The following is a 16,043-nucleotide window of genomic DNA, read 5'->3' as shown; positions in this document are numbered from 1 at the left end:
TTCCTCTAGGAGCTCAGCTGCCTCGATGTTAATACTTTGCTAAAGGCGAAAGGCAATTTTAGCCTGACCCCCAGGATCCTTGTAAGTCTACTTTAACACATAAAAATTTCTTTGGAAACTTCCTTTATCTCTCCCCTCGCCCCAAGATACGTGTAGACAATCATCCCCCAAGCCTATGGCCCACCGATATACATCTGAAGGGTCTCATGACTAAGGCTTTATTAGACAGTAATAAATGACCTTTTGCCAACAACAACAGCTAGCCCCCTCAAGGTCCTGGAAATCTTGCTTCCAAAATTCCTTAGAGATTTTACGCTATCCTTAACCCCCTCCCAACTTGAAAGGATATAATGGGCCACTCCTCATGACCCCCGCGGCTCTTTCTACCCATGGGTCCTGTCCCCGTGCTTTAATAAAACCACCTTTTTGCACCAAAGATGTCTCAACAATTCTTTCTTGGCTGTTGGCTTCAAACCCTAACAGCTTTCCTACATCACCCACCTCTGGTTTACTCCTATTTCCAGTAGTTCTAGAAATAACTGGATTTGGTGAAGCTCTTAGCAGGGAAGGCAGCCACAGAAAGTTTCCATCACTGTAAGTAGAACCCAGGGTGCTGGGAGCAAAGGAAGGAAGCTCCAAGAGAAAAGGGGGGGGGCAGGGAAGGACAACTGAAAGGGAGAAAGGGCAGGGCTGGGAGGTAACAGAGGAACAAAGTGGAGAAAGCCCCCTGCTGTCAAACTATCACAAGCTAACCTCTGAGCCTGTGTTTAAAAATCGGCTGCACCGAGTTGTTTACCGACCTTGAGCACTTTCAACAGCCCCACATCTGTCGTTATTTTGGATGAGCTCACGGAGCCATCCATGTTGCTCCTAGGCCCGTTGTCTCTTATATTAAAGCGCTTTTTAATTGCCACATTTTCTGAGGCAGAGAAAGCCTAATCTGAATGCAGCTTTTAAAACTAACAGCAATCAGCAGAGATCCATCAATTAGCATTCGGCATTAAGCAATGCAGAATATTTTCCAAGGCTCCAAGGGCCTCTCCACACCTGAACGTTCTACAAGGTTCATTCTCTCCTGTTTGAATAATATTCGGGCTCTTGAGTGACAGACAGTTTCTCCCAGCTGCCAAAAGAATAACCCATTTTCTACTGTAGCTCTTTTCTAACTCAAAGAGTACAGCTCCAACAAAGCTCTTTACTCGGATACACACACTTTTTTTTAAAGGAAAAAAGTATTTGCTTCAAACCACTAATTATAATTTATTATAACAGTACTGCCCAGGAAGGTCAGTGGGCATCATGGACTAAGATTTTCTTCTTCAAAATGCAGTAAGAGAGTTGATTCCTGATCTCTGGTACAAATTCATGAGACTACTTATAAAGTTCAGAGAATTCCTGGCAGGAAAGTTACTTCATAATGATATATTTCACCTAGAGTTATGCAGCTGTCACTTCTGGCAGCTCAGAAAGTTGTCATTTAGGGTTTGAATTTGGTGACATCTAACAATATTAGAATGACAACACACAGACATTTCTGATGCATTTCATCTTTGCAGAATTCTTCCAATTTAATTACTGTTTATGATGATAAAAGCAATATGTAGTTATTACAAAACATTAAAAACAAGAAAAGTATTGTACAGTAAAGAGTTAACTCAGCAGGCATGGGCTGTTCAAACCTGCACCTTCCCAAGGTCGTCAGGATCTGCCCTTGGACCTCTCAGCGTTTGGAGTATCCTACCTGATGAGAGTGTCTCTCTATACCTGAGGCCTTGGGCCACACCCGATAGTTTATGCTAACAGTGTGACTTATGGTGAACAACTGTTTTGTATGCTTGAGTCTTTGGACCCTGCTGTATTTATCTCTGAGCTCTGGAATGTGGAGTGTGCAAGCCTATGTGACTGAGCCCTGGACGTCAAGGCTCAGGGAGCCTCCCTAGTTATGAACTTCCCTGGCCCGCCACACTTCGCATGTGCTGTCATACGCCCTTGCTGAGCAAACTGAGCACTATCTGTATGACTCCGCAGGGTGAGGACAACTGAAAGCTTGTCCTGGTTTATCCTAGACTCTGTCCTATGTGCCTTTTCCCTTTGCTGATTTTAAGCATAAAAGCTTTTCTGAGTCCTGTGACTCCTACTAGTGAATCATCGAGCATAATGGATGGTCTTGGGATCCTCAATGCAAATATAAAAAAATAAAATAAAAATTGTTGTCCTACTTCTAAAGATAATGTTTTCTTTGAAAACACACACACGTGGTGCGCCTGGGTGGCTCAGTTGTTAAGCGCCTGCCTTCAGCTCAGGTCATGATCCCAGGGTCCTGGGTTCGAGCCCCACACATTGGGCTCCCTGCTCTGTGGGCAGCCTGCTTCTCCCTCTCCTACTCCCCCTGCTTGTGTTCCCTCTCTCGCTGTGTCTGTCAAATAAATAAATAAAATCTTAAAAACACAAAACACACATAACACACACACACTTTTTTCTATACACTCCATTTTTTGTTAATGGAAAATAGATCATATTATATATACTCTGTTTAGTAACCTTTTTTCAGTTAATATCAAATGAATACATTTTCCTATGCCCTTAAATATAGATATATTACTTGTATAGCATTCTGTTGTAGAGGACTTATGGGTACATTTATTTAATCAGTCATCTACTGATAGACATTTGGGTTGTTTCTCTCTCTCTCAGTATTATAAACAATGCTGCAATAAACATCCTTGTAGATAACCTCGCTGTAAATTTGTCTCAGTATTTGTGACACTGGGACTTGTGATAAAAAGATTTAAGAACTGTGGTGACAATCACTTGATTAATGAGATATGTTGAAACAGGTTATTTTCAGACCTCTACTCAGAAGATTCTTTTTTTTTTTTTAAGATTATTTATTTATTTATTTGACAGAGAGAGAGACACAGCGAGAGAGGGAACACAAACAGGGGGAATGGGAGAGGGAGAAGCAGGCTTCCCGGTGAGCAGGGAGCCCAATGTGGGGCTCGATCCCAGGACTCTGGGATCATGACCTGAGCGGAAGGCAGATGCCAAACAACTGAACCACCCAGGTGCCCCACTACTCAGAAGATTCTTGATATCTAAAATGACTGTAATTAGACTAGAGTCTGGAGAAATTCTCACCCAATAAATTCCTAAAAACCTGTATCTGTAGTTAACCTGAAATTAATTTTTCAATTATACCCACCCTTAGGTCCTAAAATATGTAGTTTTCATTGGTTCTAAGCACTTAGCCTACTGTTTTCCAGTGAGATTTATTATAATTCATTTTTCCAAAAGTTTATATAAATATATTTATATCTGGCCTAAAACCAAGCAACTATATGATCAAGAGTATTTGCCAGTAATTTCACTGCCTGACAGAACAAAACAATCTTTAGATAAAGACAACATAGCCCAGTGCCTATACAATTTATCACTAAAATGTCTAGCACTGAGAAAAAATTTCTAGAAAATGTGATTTGTAATCTAGAGGGAAAATACAAAATTAAGCAGACCCACGGATGAGTCAGATATTGGTATTAACAGACAAGGATTTGTAAAATAACCACTATATATATGTTTTTAAAGTTAGAGAAAAAGATGTGGGATAGGTGAATAGATGGGAAATTCCAAAAGAGAAAGAGAAACTCTTAAAAAGAGCTAAATGGTTCTTTATAAAACTGAAAATGCAATATCTGAATAAAGAATTCATTGAAGGGCTTGACTGAAGACTGGACACAGAAGAGGAAATGATCAGTGAAATCAAAGCTAGGTCAACAGAAAGTTTCCAAAATGAACCACTTAAGATGGTAACTAGACTTATGGGGATCATTTCACAATGTATAAAATAGTGGATCACTGTGATATACACCTGAAACTAATAGGATATTGTATGTCCACTATAATTAGAAAAAATTTGAATAAACCATATAGAGAAGATAATCATCATCATCATCATCATCATCATCAAGAGCATCTGAGACTTGTGGGACAATAATAGCCTAACATATATGTATGGAGTCCCAGAAGAAGAAAACAGAATGGGGAAGAAACATTTTTAGAGATAATGATGAAATTCTTCAAAGATTGATGAAATACATCAGTCTACAGATCCAAGAATCAAAGATAACTCCAGAAGAATGAATACTAAGAAAACCACATCTAAGGCACATCATAGTAAATTCAGAAAACCAAAGGGAAAGAGAAAAATCTTAAAAGCACCAATGTGCGGCACCTGGGTGGCTCAGTCAGTTGAGCTTTGGCTTTTGGTTTCAGCTCAGGTTGTGATCTCATGGGTTGTGGGATGGAGCCCTGTGTGGAGTTCCTTGCTCGGGGTCGGGGGGGGGGTCTGCTTGAAGGATTCTCTCCCTCTGCCCTTCCTCCCCTCACACATGTGTGCTCTTTCTCTCTTTCTCTCTAAAAATAAATAAATAAATCTTAAAAAAAAAAAAAGGCAGCCAATGTAGGGAGGGAGATACATTGCATTCAGAGGAACAACAATAACAATAATGTCTGATTTCTAACCAGAAACTATGGAATTCACAAGACAGTAGAATGACATTTTCAAAGCACTGGAAGAAAATATTAGTTGACTTAGAATTCTATACCCAGTAAAAATATCCTTCAAAAATGAAGACAAAGTATAGACATATTGAGACAAAAATAGAATTTATTACTGAAACATACTACAAAAAAAAGAAATCCTAAAGGAACATAATCTTAGATAAAGACTTAGATCTGTAGGAAGAAGCAAAGAGTCCTGGAATTGGTAAAGATGTGGGTAAACATAAAAGACTATTTAAACTTTCTTTTGGGGCACCTGGGTGACTCAGTCAGTTAAGCATCTGCCTTCAGCTCAGGTCATGACCCCAGGGTCCTGGGATCGAGCCCCGCATGGGGCTCCCTGCTCAGCAAGGAGTCTGCTTCTTCCTCTCCCTCTGCCTCTCCCCCTGGCTTGTGCTCTCTCTCTCTCTCTCAAATAAATAAATAATAACACCTTTAAAAAACAAAACAAAACCTTTTCTTTTAAAAAACAATTGAAGGCAAGCTTATTCTAAGATGCATATTGAAAGGCAAAGGGCCTAGAATAGCCAGAACAGCTTTGAAAAGCATGAAGTCGGAGAAATTTTTAGACTTATTACACAGCTACAGAAATCAAGACAGTGTGATATCAGTGGAGGAATAGACACATAGTTCAACAAAACAGAATGGAGAATCCAGAAATAGACCCACACAAATATGCCCAACCAGTTCCTGACAAAGGCACAGAAACAGTTCAATGGAGGAAGAATAGTCCAGTCAGCAAATGGTACTGGAGCAATTGTAGAAACAAAACAAAACAAAACCAAAAACACCTCTATCTAAACCTCATACCTCATACAAAAAATTATTCACAATGAGCCACAGACTTTAATTTAAAACTGTAAGATTTTAGAAGAAAACATAGGAGAAAATCTTTGGAACCTAGGGCTGAGCTCAGCATCATTAATCAGTTGCTAGCCATGCCCCACAAGTAGGATTCCTAAAAGAACACACTGCAAAATTAAATTAATTCATCAAAATTAAAAACCTTTTTGGGGCACCTGGGTGGTGCAGTCAGTTAAGCATCCAACTCTTGGTTTCAGCTCAGGTCAAGATCTCAGGGTCCTGAGACTGAGCACTACGTCGGGCTCTGCGCTCAGCATGGAGTCAGCTTGAGGTTCTCTCTCCCTCTCCCTCTGCCCCTCCTGCTTGTGCTCTTTCTCTCTCAAATAAATAAATCTTTTAAAAAAATTAAAAACCTTTTTGCTCTGTGAAAGACCGTAAGAAAAGGAAAAGACAAGCCACCGAGTGGGAAAAAACATTTGCAAACTGCAGATATCACAAAGGACTTGTATCTAGGATACATAAAGAACTCACAAACTCAACAGGTAAAAGAGGGGGCGCCTGGGTGGCTCAGTTGGTTAAGCGACTGCCTTCGGCTCAGGTCATGATCCTGGAGTCCCTGGATCGAGTCCCGCATCGGGCTCCCGGCTCAGCAAGGAGCCTGCTTCTCCCTCTGACCCTCCCCCCTCTCATGTGCTCTCTCTCTCTCATTCTCTCTGTCTCAAATAAATAAATAAAATCTTAAAAAAAAAAAAAACAGGTAAAAGAGTAAGCAATCCAATTAGAAAATGGTCAAAAAGACATTAACAGATGTTTCACCAAAGAGGGTACATGGATGGCAAATAAACAAGAAAAGTCATCAACATCGCTAGCCATTAGAGAGATACAAATTAAGAACACAACGAAACATCATTACAAATCAATTGGAAGGAGTAAAATAAAGATGCTAATAATCAGTGTGGATGAGACTATGGAGAAGCTGGATTTCTCATACACTGCTAACGGAAATGTTAAGCGGGACAACCGAATTGGGAAACAGTTTGGCAGTTTCTTATAAAACTAAATATATACTTACCATTTGGCCTAGCACTCACTTACATGCTTGGGCATTTATCCCAGAGAAATGGTAACTTATGCTTACACAAAAACCTATGTATGAATGTTCACCACAGCTTTATTCACAATAGCCAAAATATGGAAACAGCCCAAATGTCCTTCAAAAGGAGCGAACTCCTGATACGTGACACATACTGCATGGATCTCAGAGGCATTATCCTGAGTGGAAAAAAAAAAAAAAGGAGTCTAAAAAGATTACATCCTGAATAACACCATGCATATAACATTCTCAAAATGGCAGAATTATAGAGATAGAGAACAAATTAATGGTTGCCAGAGAATAAGAATTTGTGCGTGGGATTGGGGGGTGTGACTAGAAAGGAGTAAGTAGCACAAGAGAATTTCTCAGTAGTGACGGAACAGGTTCGTATTTTGTTGGTGGGGCAGTTATATAAATCTGTATGGAACTACACCTGTGCACACAGACACACTCCCCCGTGAAAACTGGTGGCGTGTGAATAAGGCACAACTTCCTACCTTTGTTACTGTGTTCCAGTTAGGTACCATGGCAGACGGGTGAAAGATACACACTCTGTACTAATTTTGCAACTTCCTGTGACTCTGTAACTATTTCAAAAGCAAAAGATTTTGAAAAACTGTTGACTGTTTAAAAGTGCAAAAGCAGTAACAATGTGTGGAGGGCTTTATAACAAATATAGGAGTAAAATATACAACAAAAATAGCACAACGCAAGAAATGGAGTTAAATATTATTGTAAGATTCTTTTTTTTTTTTTTTGTAGCGGTAGAATATTAATTCATGATTGAATGTGGTAACTTGAGGATGCATACTATAACCTCTTAAGCAGCCACTAAATTATCTTATCTGTCTGCATAGTTAAAAAACAAATAGAAGAGAGAAAATAGAATACTGAAAAGTACTTGATTAATCTAAAAGAAAGCATGAGGGTGCCTGGGCGGCTCAGGCAGTTAAGCATTTGCCTTCAACTCAAATCATAATCCCAGGGTCCCAGGATCAAGGCCTGCATCGGGCTCCCTGCTCAGCGGGGAGCCTGTTGCTCACTCTCCACCCTGCTCATGTTCTCTCTTGCTATCTCTGTCGCTATCTCTGTCTCTCTCTCTCAAATAAATACATTAAAAAAAAAAAAAAAGAAAGAAAAGAAAGCATGAAACAAATTACAGATGGGACAAATAGAAAATAAGAAAAAAATGGCAGAGGTGCCCGGGTGGCTCAGTTAGTTAAGGGTTCTGACTCTTGGTTTCGGCTCAGGTCATAGTCTCAGGGTTGTAAGATTGAGCCCCATGTCGGGCTCTGGGCTCAGCACAGAGTCTGCTGGAGATTATCTCCCTCTCCCTCTGCTCCTTCCCCTGCTCACGTGTGATCTCTCTCCCTCTCTCAAGTAAATAAATAAAATCCTTTACAAAGAAAAAGGGTACATTTTATTTAAAAAAAAAAAAGCAGATTTCACCCAACCATATCAGTAATTATGGTAAATGTAGATGGACTAGACACTCCAATAAAAGATACAGATTGTCATTTGGAATTTTAAAATCTAACTATATGTTATTTATTAGAGGTACACATTGAATATAGGACAAAGGTTGGAAGTAAAAGGGTCAGAAGATATATGTTACATTAACATGAATCATAACAAAGCTGGTGTGGCTATGTTAATAACAGAGAAAGCAGATTCAAGACAAGAATTATTACCAGTAAAAGAGGAATATTTCATAATGATAAAAGGATTAATTCAACAGGACATGACAGTCCTAAATATATGTACCCAATAACATGCCTTCACATTAAAAATACATGAAACAAAAATGACAGAACCAAAGAAATCCTCGATCTTACTTGGATATTTTAACCCTCTTCTCGCAGTAATTTCTAGAATGAGCAGACAGAAATATTAGTAAAGACACAGAAAATTTGAACAACACTATCCACCAACTTAACCTAGTTGACATTTACAGAACTCCCCATCCAACAACAGCAGAACACACATTTTTCTCAAGTGCACACAGAATAGTCACCAATATAGAATATATTGGGCCATTAAACAAATCAATAAATTTCAAGAATTGTAATCATACAGAATATGTTCTCTGACCACAATGGAATTAAATTAGAAATCTTTTTTTTTTAAACAAAATAAGTCTTCACCTGTATATCAGCAGTCTCCCTGCCCCAAATGATAGAGATAAGATAGTCGCAAACCCTCATACTTTACTCTATGGAAATCTGATATCCCCTCCTGTATTATCAGGGTTCTCCAGAGAACCCACAGGATATGTATAGAGAGAGAGGGACGGGCGGAGGGAGAGAGAGAAGGAAGGAAGGAAGGAAAGAGGAAGAAAGAAAGAAAGAAAGATTTTAATGAATTGGCTTATGAGACTGTAGAGGCTTGATAAATCCAAAATCTGTAGGGCAGGCCACCAACCTGAAGACTCAGGGAAGACATGCAATTCCAGACCAAAGGCAATCTTCTGCCAGAACTCTTTCTTACTCAGGGGAGGTCAGTCTTTGTTCTCTCAAGGCCTTCCAATAATATATGAGTCCCACTCACAGGCTTTACTCAAAATCTACCCATTTAAATGCTAATCTCATCCAAAAAAAACACTTTCACAGAAACATCCAGAATAATGTTTGACCAAATACTGACGCATAAAATCAACCATTACATTTCCCCACCATGATTTTTTAAATTTCTTGAAGGTTGATCATTCCTATGGTGTCCAAACGAGTATTTCTCCTAAATTAGTTCAGTTAATGAATCATCAGGCCACCTCACATGGGCTGTGAATGTGAAACTCAGTCCCCTCCACGAAGTTCCACCATAACCAACAAACCAGCAGAACCCCTTTCACACGAAGCCTTTGTGGGTGTGACATGAGTGAATGTCGAGTGAGGCAGGTCAGGTTCCTTTTCACGACATCAAATTGCACAATAAAACCCCTACCATTCTGACCCTCTCTCTTCTCTTCCCCTTCCCTTTCTGTTCTCCCCTACCCCCCCCAATTATGTTTCATTTCTAATACAAAGCAATCTAGATGTTTCTGCTGCACCTCGATGTCTTTGGGACCGCACCTCCAAGGGCTCCCCATGCCCAGGTAGTTTCCTATGTAAAGCCAGTGCCGAAGCCGCATTCCCGCCGAAGCTTAGCTGCAGCCATTGCTTCATCTCAGCCTCCCAACAAGCTGGTTGCCAGCAAGACAGTCTCTCATCTTATTCTAGTCCCCTCCAAATCTTTCAAGAGAAGGAAAAAGCTGAACCTATGACATGTAAAAACTAGTAAGTTTCTGCCAAAAGGGGGGGCCCTGTGAACACCATGAGGCTGGTGAGAAGTGCAGGAATAAACGTCCTTTCTACTTAGGACTGGGGGCAGGCATGGAGGAGCCTCCACCCGGACAGTCGTGGGGCCAGACGGTTGATCCCCATCTGGCCGAAGGAATTCTGCTTTGCAGAAATCCCACCCACAGACCCCAGCTGTGAAAGCAGAGGCTGATGTGGGAAACAAAGGCAGAAGAAAAATTAAATTTTCTTACTACTTACAGCCCACTGATGAAGTCCCTGAAACAGGCAGAGAGACAGTCCTCTAGGGACTCAACTGCCTCAATGTTAATACTTTGCTAAGGGCAACAGGCAATCCTAGCCTGACCCTGTCTCCCCCCACCCACCCACCCCTCAGGATCCTGTAAGTTTACTTTAACATATAAAAATTCCTTTGGAAACTTCCTTTATCTCTAAAACCCCCAAGATACATGTTGGCAATCATCCCCCAAGCATATGGCCCACGGATATACATCTGAAGGGTCTCATGACTAAAGTTTTATTAGACAGTAATAAATGACCTTTTCCCAACAACAGCTAGCCCCTCAAGGTCCTAGAAACCTTGCTTCCAAAATTCCTTAGTGACTTACTATCCCTAACCCCCCCCCCACCACCACTTGAAAGGATAAAATGGGCCACTCCTCATGACCCCCATGCAGTTCTTTCTGCCCACGGGTCCTGTCCCCACGCTTTTAATAAAATCACCTTTTTGTACCAAAGACCTCTCATGAATTCTTTCTTGGCCTTCCGCCTGGAACCCTAATAACGTCTTTCCTACATCAGGGGCCACTCCGCGGACCTTGTGTCCCCCGCCCCCGCCCCAGTGACGCCACTGACCCAAAGGGTAAGGAAGCTTGCCCTTGACGCCTCCCACCTCCAGATCTGGGGTCCTGTGTTGGAGCTTCCGCCCTATTGGAATTCACCATCCGGTTTCATTACCCTCTGGAGTCTCTGTTACTTTGGAAAGTAGTATAATCAACTGAAATGAAACCCAGCTGATGCCCACAGCGGCCTCATTTAATCTAGCACCTCGCAGAAAACACGTTTCCATGGACAACTCAAAAGGCCAGTGCGTGCCGACCGGAACGCAGGGCTAATGGCGGGCTTTCCCACCAACCCGAGAGCTGCTGGGGGAGCTGCTGCTTCCTTGCTGACCTTCAAGCCTCACTGTGGAGCCGGGGGGCTGGGGCTGAGCGGCGGAGCGTCCACAAAGCCCGGGTCAGAGCGCGCCCGCCACCCCGACGCTGGCACAAGCTCCCCGCAGCGGCCGGGGGTGAGGCGAAGCCCTGCACCGAGAACGATCGCGCACCAAGAAGGGGTCCGACAGCGGACCGCCCGCGGGCCACCCCGCCGCGCACACCTACCTTCCCCCGGGCCGGGCGTCCTGCCGTCTCCGTGCCACCAGCGGCGTCGAGTCCCGGGGCGGCCGTTGCCGGCTCTGCTGCGGACCTGCGTCCCTCCGGCTGCAACACAAGACACGAGGGGTCGGAGCAGCGCCCGGGTCCCGTGTTGTAGCCCGAGGTCTCACACCGTGTCGTGGCGAGCCTGGCCTGCGGGCCCCTGCCCCGCTTCCTCTTCCAGGTGGGCCGCCTGGCTTCCGCTCAGCCAATCCGACGTGCCGTGCACGGGGACGAGCAAGCTGGAAAACAGAGGTTGGCATCGGGACTGGGCGCCGGGACCCGGGCTGGGCCCACGGCAGCAGGGGGAAAGCCACGGCCTCGGTGCGGGGCAGCCTGGAGCCGCCAGCACGGAGCCCCGCCCGGGGCAGTGTGGGCGCTGCGCGCTCCCGGTGAGCCCCCGAGCCTGCTGGAAACGCTCAGAGAGCCTACGTGCACACAGATACTTAGCTGCCCACAGGTCTTTTCCTTCCAAAAATGAATTACGGCTGTTTCCAAGACACTAATTACAGTTTATTACAACAATACTTCCTAGGAAATGGGTTCTTATTCTAATACTATGATTAGAATTTTATAAATGTGCGACTAGTACAATGAATTGCCCTGAATTATAATAAATATCTGCACTTTGGGAGTAAGGCGGTAAACACAGCATTATTGCTATCCATTTCCAATGGTCCTATGGAGGATTTATTACTTATTTATTACTTATTTTTATTCAAAAACTCCATATCATTTTTATGTGGATTCTTTTCAGTGAGCCATTTGTTTTTCCTTACAAAATAAAATGAGGTGGGTCCAGAATCAAAAGAATGCTCAACTTCAGTTCCTCCAAAGGTGACCTATTGAAATTTCTCCTCCAGACTCCCCTTCTGCCAAACTCTGCTGGAGTCACGGGCTTGGGGACTGATGGAAGACCTACAGCAATGCTCGCCTTACTTGTCTCCAGTAAAGCAGACACACCAGTTTTATTCAACCCATCTTTCAAAAGGGCAGTGGACTTTGAGCACAGATTGGACATTAAATAAAGTGTAGAAATTAAACATCACATGGTTTTCCACCAATAAAAGAAGAGTTCCAGAGACTCTAACATAGCATGCCCACATTTGTATAGACCGAACAATTGAACAGATTAAAAAATGAACCGTTTCGAAGGAAAATAATCCCTTCTCCCGCCTAAATGATGTAAAAAGGGTTCTTCCCCAAGGACTAAATTCTCACCATTGTATCTAAGTGTGTGCAGTGTCTGGGAGGGGGACGCATTCCCCAAATAAGTAATTTTTCCCCCAAACTCCTTTCACCAATCAGGCGATTCTTCCCAAAGAGCACACGAGGTCCTGGGGAAGCACTAGAGGGCACAGAGGACAGCAGAAGACAGAGTTCAGGCAGTTCTGGCTGCCATCCCACTTCCTTTCCCTGCTTCTTCCTCTCCAGCACAACCTGATAGGTTCCCAGTGGCCATGTCCCAGCATCCATTGCAGCTGGTGGCCTGTGACATAGTTCTAATCAGGAGGAATTTAAGCTATTCTTTTTCTGTTGTCATGAGGGTTCACACGAGTAGGCATGTGCTTTTTGGCCTTTGGATTTCATCTTCTTCCTGCCCAGAATATGGATGTGCTGCCTAGAAGGCATCTTGTGAGCATGAGGGAGAAAGAGCCCACGTCCTCAGTGGGCCACACACCAGCCCTATCCTCCACCTCCAGGCTTCTTGTTCCATCCGTGCATTCATTCCAGGACTATTACTACAGTAGCTCTGATAGTCGGCATTCTTCTAGATACTGAGGATAGAGCAGGAACAAAGCAAAGACCCCATCCTCATCAAGGTCACATTCTAGGGGAGACAGACAAATAATATACGAATAAAGAAGCAAATACACGATGGAAGGGGAGCAGTGCTTGGGAGAAAAATAAAGCAGGACCAGAGGGCTAGGAGTGCAGGGCAGGAGAGGTGCTGCAGGAAACATGACAAGAAGGGGACCTGGGAAGGTGTGAAGGAAGACAGTGCACAGGCCACGTGACGTGTGCCACAAGGAGGGAGGGAGGGGGGCAGAAAGAGCAGATTGCACCAATATCACAGGCTTGAGAAAGAAGAAATCAGTGGATGGAAGTTGAGATGGCAAGGGCTAGTGTCTTGTTCTGTCCCCTTGCATGTTAAATAGAATTGCATTCCACTGCAAGGCATAGAAAAGTGACCTCCAAGGCTTAAACAGGCAAGGGGCTCCTTTCCTCACACCCAGGCCCGCTATAGAAGGCTCATTCCCTCTGCTCACCTCCACCAAGAAACTCCCCAAACTTGCCCTCCACAAGCTCCTGGAGCTTTCCCGTCTTGTCTCTTTTGGACACCACTCACTTTTTAAGAACTTGTTGTGTTCTCGGGCCCAGGACAGGACCTCTGAGAAAGGAGAGCCTGTCACAGAGCCACTAGGCAGTGGCCCACTGCTGGCTGTTGGGAGAAGCTCCCCACTCCCCAGGACCTCTGCTTAGAAAGTCCAGACACTGATGGTATCCGTGTCCCCAGGCGGCCAGGCTCAGGGGCTGGCTCATACTGATTAAACTCAGAAGAAACAAATTCTGTACATGATGACCTTGCCTTTGAAAAGCAGCAGAAGTGGGTTTGTGTGATTGAGTCCTGTTTTAGGAAAATGAAGGCATTCCCATATTTATCAGCGTATATGTAGCAGTCTATGGTGTGTTTTGAGAAACTAAGGGACACAGAGGCAGTTGGAGAACTAGGGAGAAAGCCCCGTGGTGTGCATGGCAGGGAGATGCAAATCCCAGCCCTGGCCAGACAGCAACAGAGGGTTGCTGAGGCCATGATGAGCAGATCCCAGAAACAGATCCACGATGCACAAACACAGGCCCTGCCTGTTCGCCCGATGTTAGGAGACCTGGTCTCCAGGAACCAGCAACCGAAGTGTGGGCCATGCAGGGGCAGAGCCTCAGTCCCTGAGAGTCCTTTGGCAGACCACCCATGACTGCCCTCGCCTCTCTGCCGTTCCAGCTGAGCCTCATCCAGGCCAGGCCTCTGACAGGGGTAGAAGAACGGCCCACAGCACCCAGGGGATGTCTGCCCCACCCTGAGCGCAGGGGAGCAGTGTGCCCAGGAGGAGGCGGGGCCCAGCCAGAAAATCCTGGGCCCAGGCAAGCTGGAAGGTTAGTCCAGGGCAGCTGGGACCAGAGGAGACCTGAACAGTGGAAGGGGGCATTGTTGCGGGAAGAAGGGAACAAGACAAGCTTCCTGTCCCCGCTCGATGTCTGGGCCCTTCACCCCCACCCCACCCCTCTTGGTCCTAGAGGGAACCAGTGGTCCTCCATGCCCATCCTGAGATGGAACTGCGTGTCTTGTTTGGGTCAATGAGAGGGCAGTGTGAAGAAAGAGTAGGAATCAAAAAGAAAAGCTTAGGGACGCCTGGGTGGCTCAGTCGGTTAAGCGTCTGCCTCCGTCTCAGGTCATGATCCCAGGGTCCTGGGATCGAGCCCTGCATCGGGCTCCCTGCTCAGCGGGGAGCCTGCTTCTCCTTCTGCCACTCCCCCTGCTTGTGACCTCTCTCTCTCTCTCTCTCCCTCTCTCTCTGACAAATAAAGAAATAAAATCTTAAAAAAAAAAAAAAGAAAGAAAGAAAGAAAAAGAAAAAGAAAAGCTTAGAGCAAAACTCCTAGCTCACAGAGCCCAACCTGCCAGGTGGCGGAATGAGGAAACTGCCCAGGGAGGGCAGCCGGCCCGAGACAAAGGAGACAAGACGCTTCGGGTGAGTCAAAGAGCATCTGTAGCAGGGGGAGACCACTGTCGTGGAGGGTCAGGGGCCTCCCCAAGAACAGTGATGGGGTAAGACTCGGGGAAATGAGAATTTACTTCCTGAATGGCCAGTGGCCTTGGTGAAGCACAGTTGGATTTCAGGGCAGAAGCGGTCTGCACGGAGCGTCCTGGCGGCTTCCCTACTCGGCAGGGCTGAGATGGTGCCAGCAGGGCAGACTGAGGCCTGCAGTTGGAAGGCAGTGGGCAGAACCCCACCCCAGGCTGTGCATCTGGGGACCCCTGGGTGTCCCTGTGTGGGGGGAAGCTCATGACAATGTGCGCAGGAGTTTGGGAGGGAAAACGCTGTGGCAGAGACCAGCGCACATGACAAGGCCTGGCTTCCCTGGTTGACGGGCTCCCTGGCTCTCCTGGGGGCTGCCCACAGAGGGCCCCGAGCCAGGCATACTGACCGTGCTGGTATGGCAGACTGGGCGGAGCGGGCCCCGGGGAGTACCCATCCCTGCCGGGCTTGGCCCAGGGTCCGACTTCGAGGAAGAACCAGAGAACCCTGAGGGAGGTGGTGAGGGCAAGGCCTGCAGAAGTAAGGGGAGGAAAGACAGGGTCAAAGGCACCGTTCACTCACTGGGAGCTCTAGAAACATCCTGAAGACTGGCAAAGAACTGAGAGACTGCAGAACTACCTCAAAATGACAAAGTAGGACATGTTAAAAATGGCCATCACCGTGCAGGGAGGTGGACTGCGGCAGGGGCGCCGATGGAACAGGCCCATTTGCTTTCCATTGGCCGCGGGTTCTATATTCTATTTTCTTCTATTTATTTTTACACCCTAAAAAAAAAAAGCCTCTACATTAAATAATCACCTTTCATCCATTTGTAATTTGCTCCCTCTGGGACACCATAAATTTCTTTTATATTATCATATTAGAGAACCTAATACATTTTCTCCCCTTGGCTTCAGGACACGAGACTCGCAGATGCTTCCCAAAGCAGGACGGAAGCCCACATGGTGAAGGGCAAGCTGGGGGCTACTGGTTTATGGCATTTAATAGAATGGGCCCATTGGTTTATGGCATTTAATAGAATGGCCCCAAATCTCTACACCTAGTTTGGCGGGAATGTTAA

General features: G+C 45.0%; 1 protein-coding gene and 2 long non-coding RNA genes across 3 annotated transcripts in view; all 3 read right to left on the bottom strand.

The window, feature by feature from the left end:
- Nucleotides 1-11,369, bottom strand: part of LOC118533885 (uncharacterized) — an 82,643-nt gene extending 71,274 nt beyond the window's left edge. Inside the window, exon 1 of the long non-coding RNA XR_013443331.1 lies at nucleotides 11,133-11,369. This is a non-coding gene — a long non-coding RNA (uncharacterized LOC118533885). The remainder of the gene's footprint in view (nucleotides 1-11,132) is intronic.
- Nucleotides 1-16,043, bottom strand: part of LOC118533873 (zinc finger and SCAN domain-containing protein 30) — a 508,183-nt gene that overhangs the window by 469,224 nt on the left and 22,916 nt on the right. The window lies entirely within an intron of this gene.
- On the bottom strand, nucleotides 6,499-7,846 carry LOC118533887 (uncharacterized). Its single transcript, XR_004916416.2, has 2 exons — nucleotides 6,955-7,846; nucleotides 6,499-6,636 (listed from the first exon to the last, which is right to left on the bottom strand). It is a non-coding gene; the product is annotated as an uncharacterized LOC118533887 (long non-coding RNA).

The sequence above is a fragment of the Halichoerus grypus genome, chromosome 13 (genome assembly GCF_964656455.1).
Source record: "Halichoerus grypus chromosome 13, mHalGry1.hap1.1, whole genome shotgun sequence".
Taxonomy (NCBI): domain Eukaryota; kingdom Metazoa; phylum Chordata; class Mammalia; order Carnivora; family Phocidae; genus Halichoerus; species Halichoerus grypus.
This window is presented reverse-complemented; position numbering and strand designations above follow the sequence as displayed.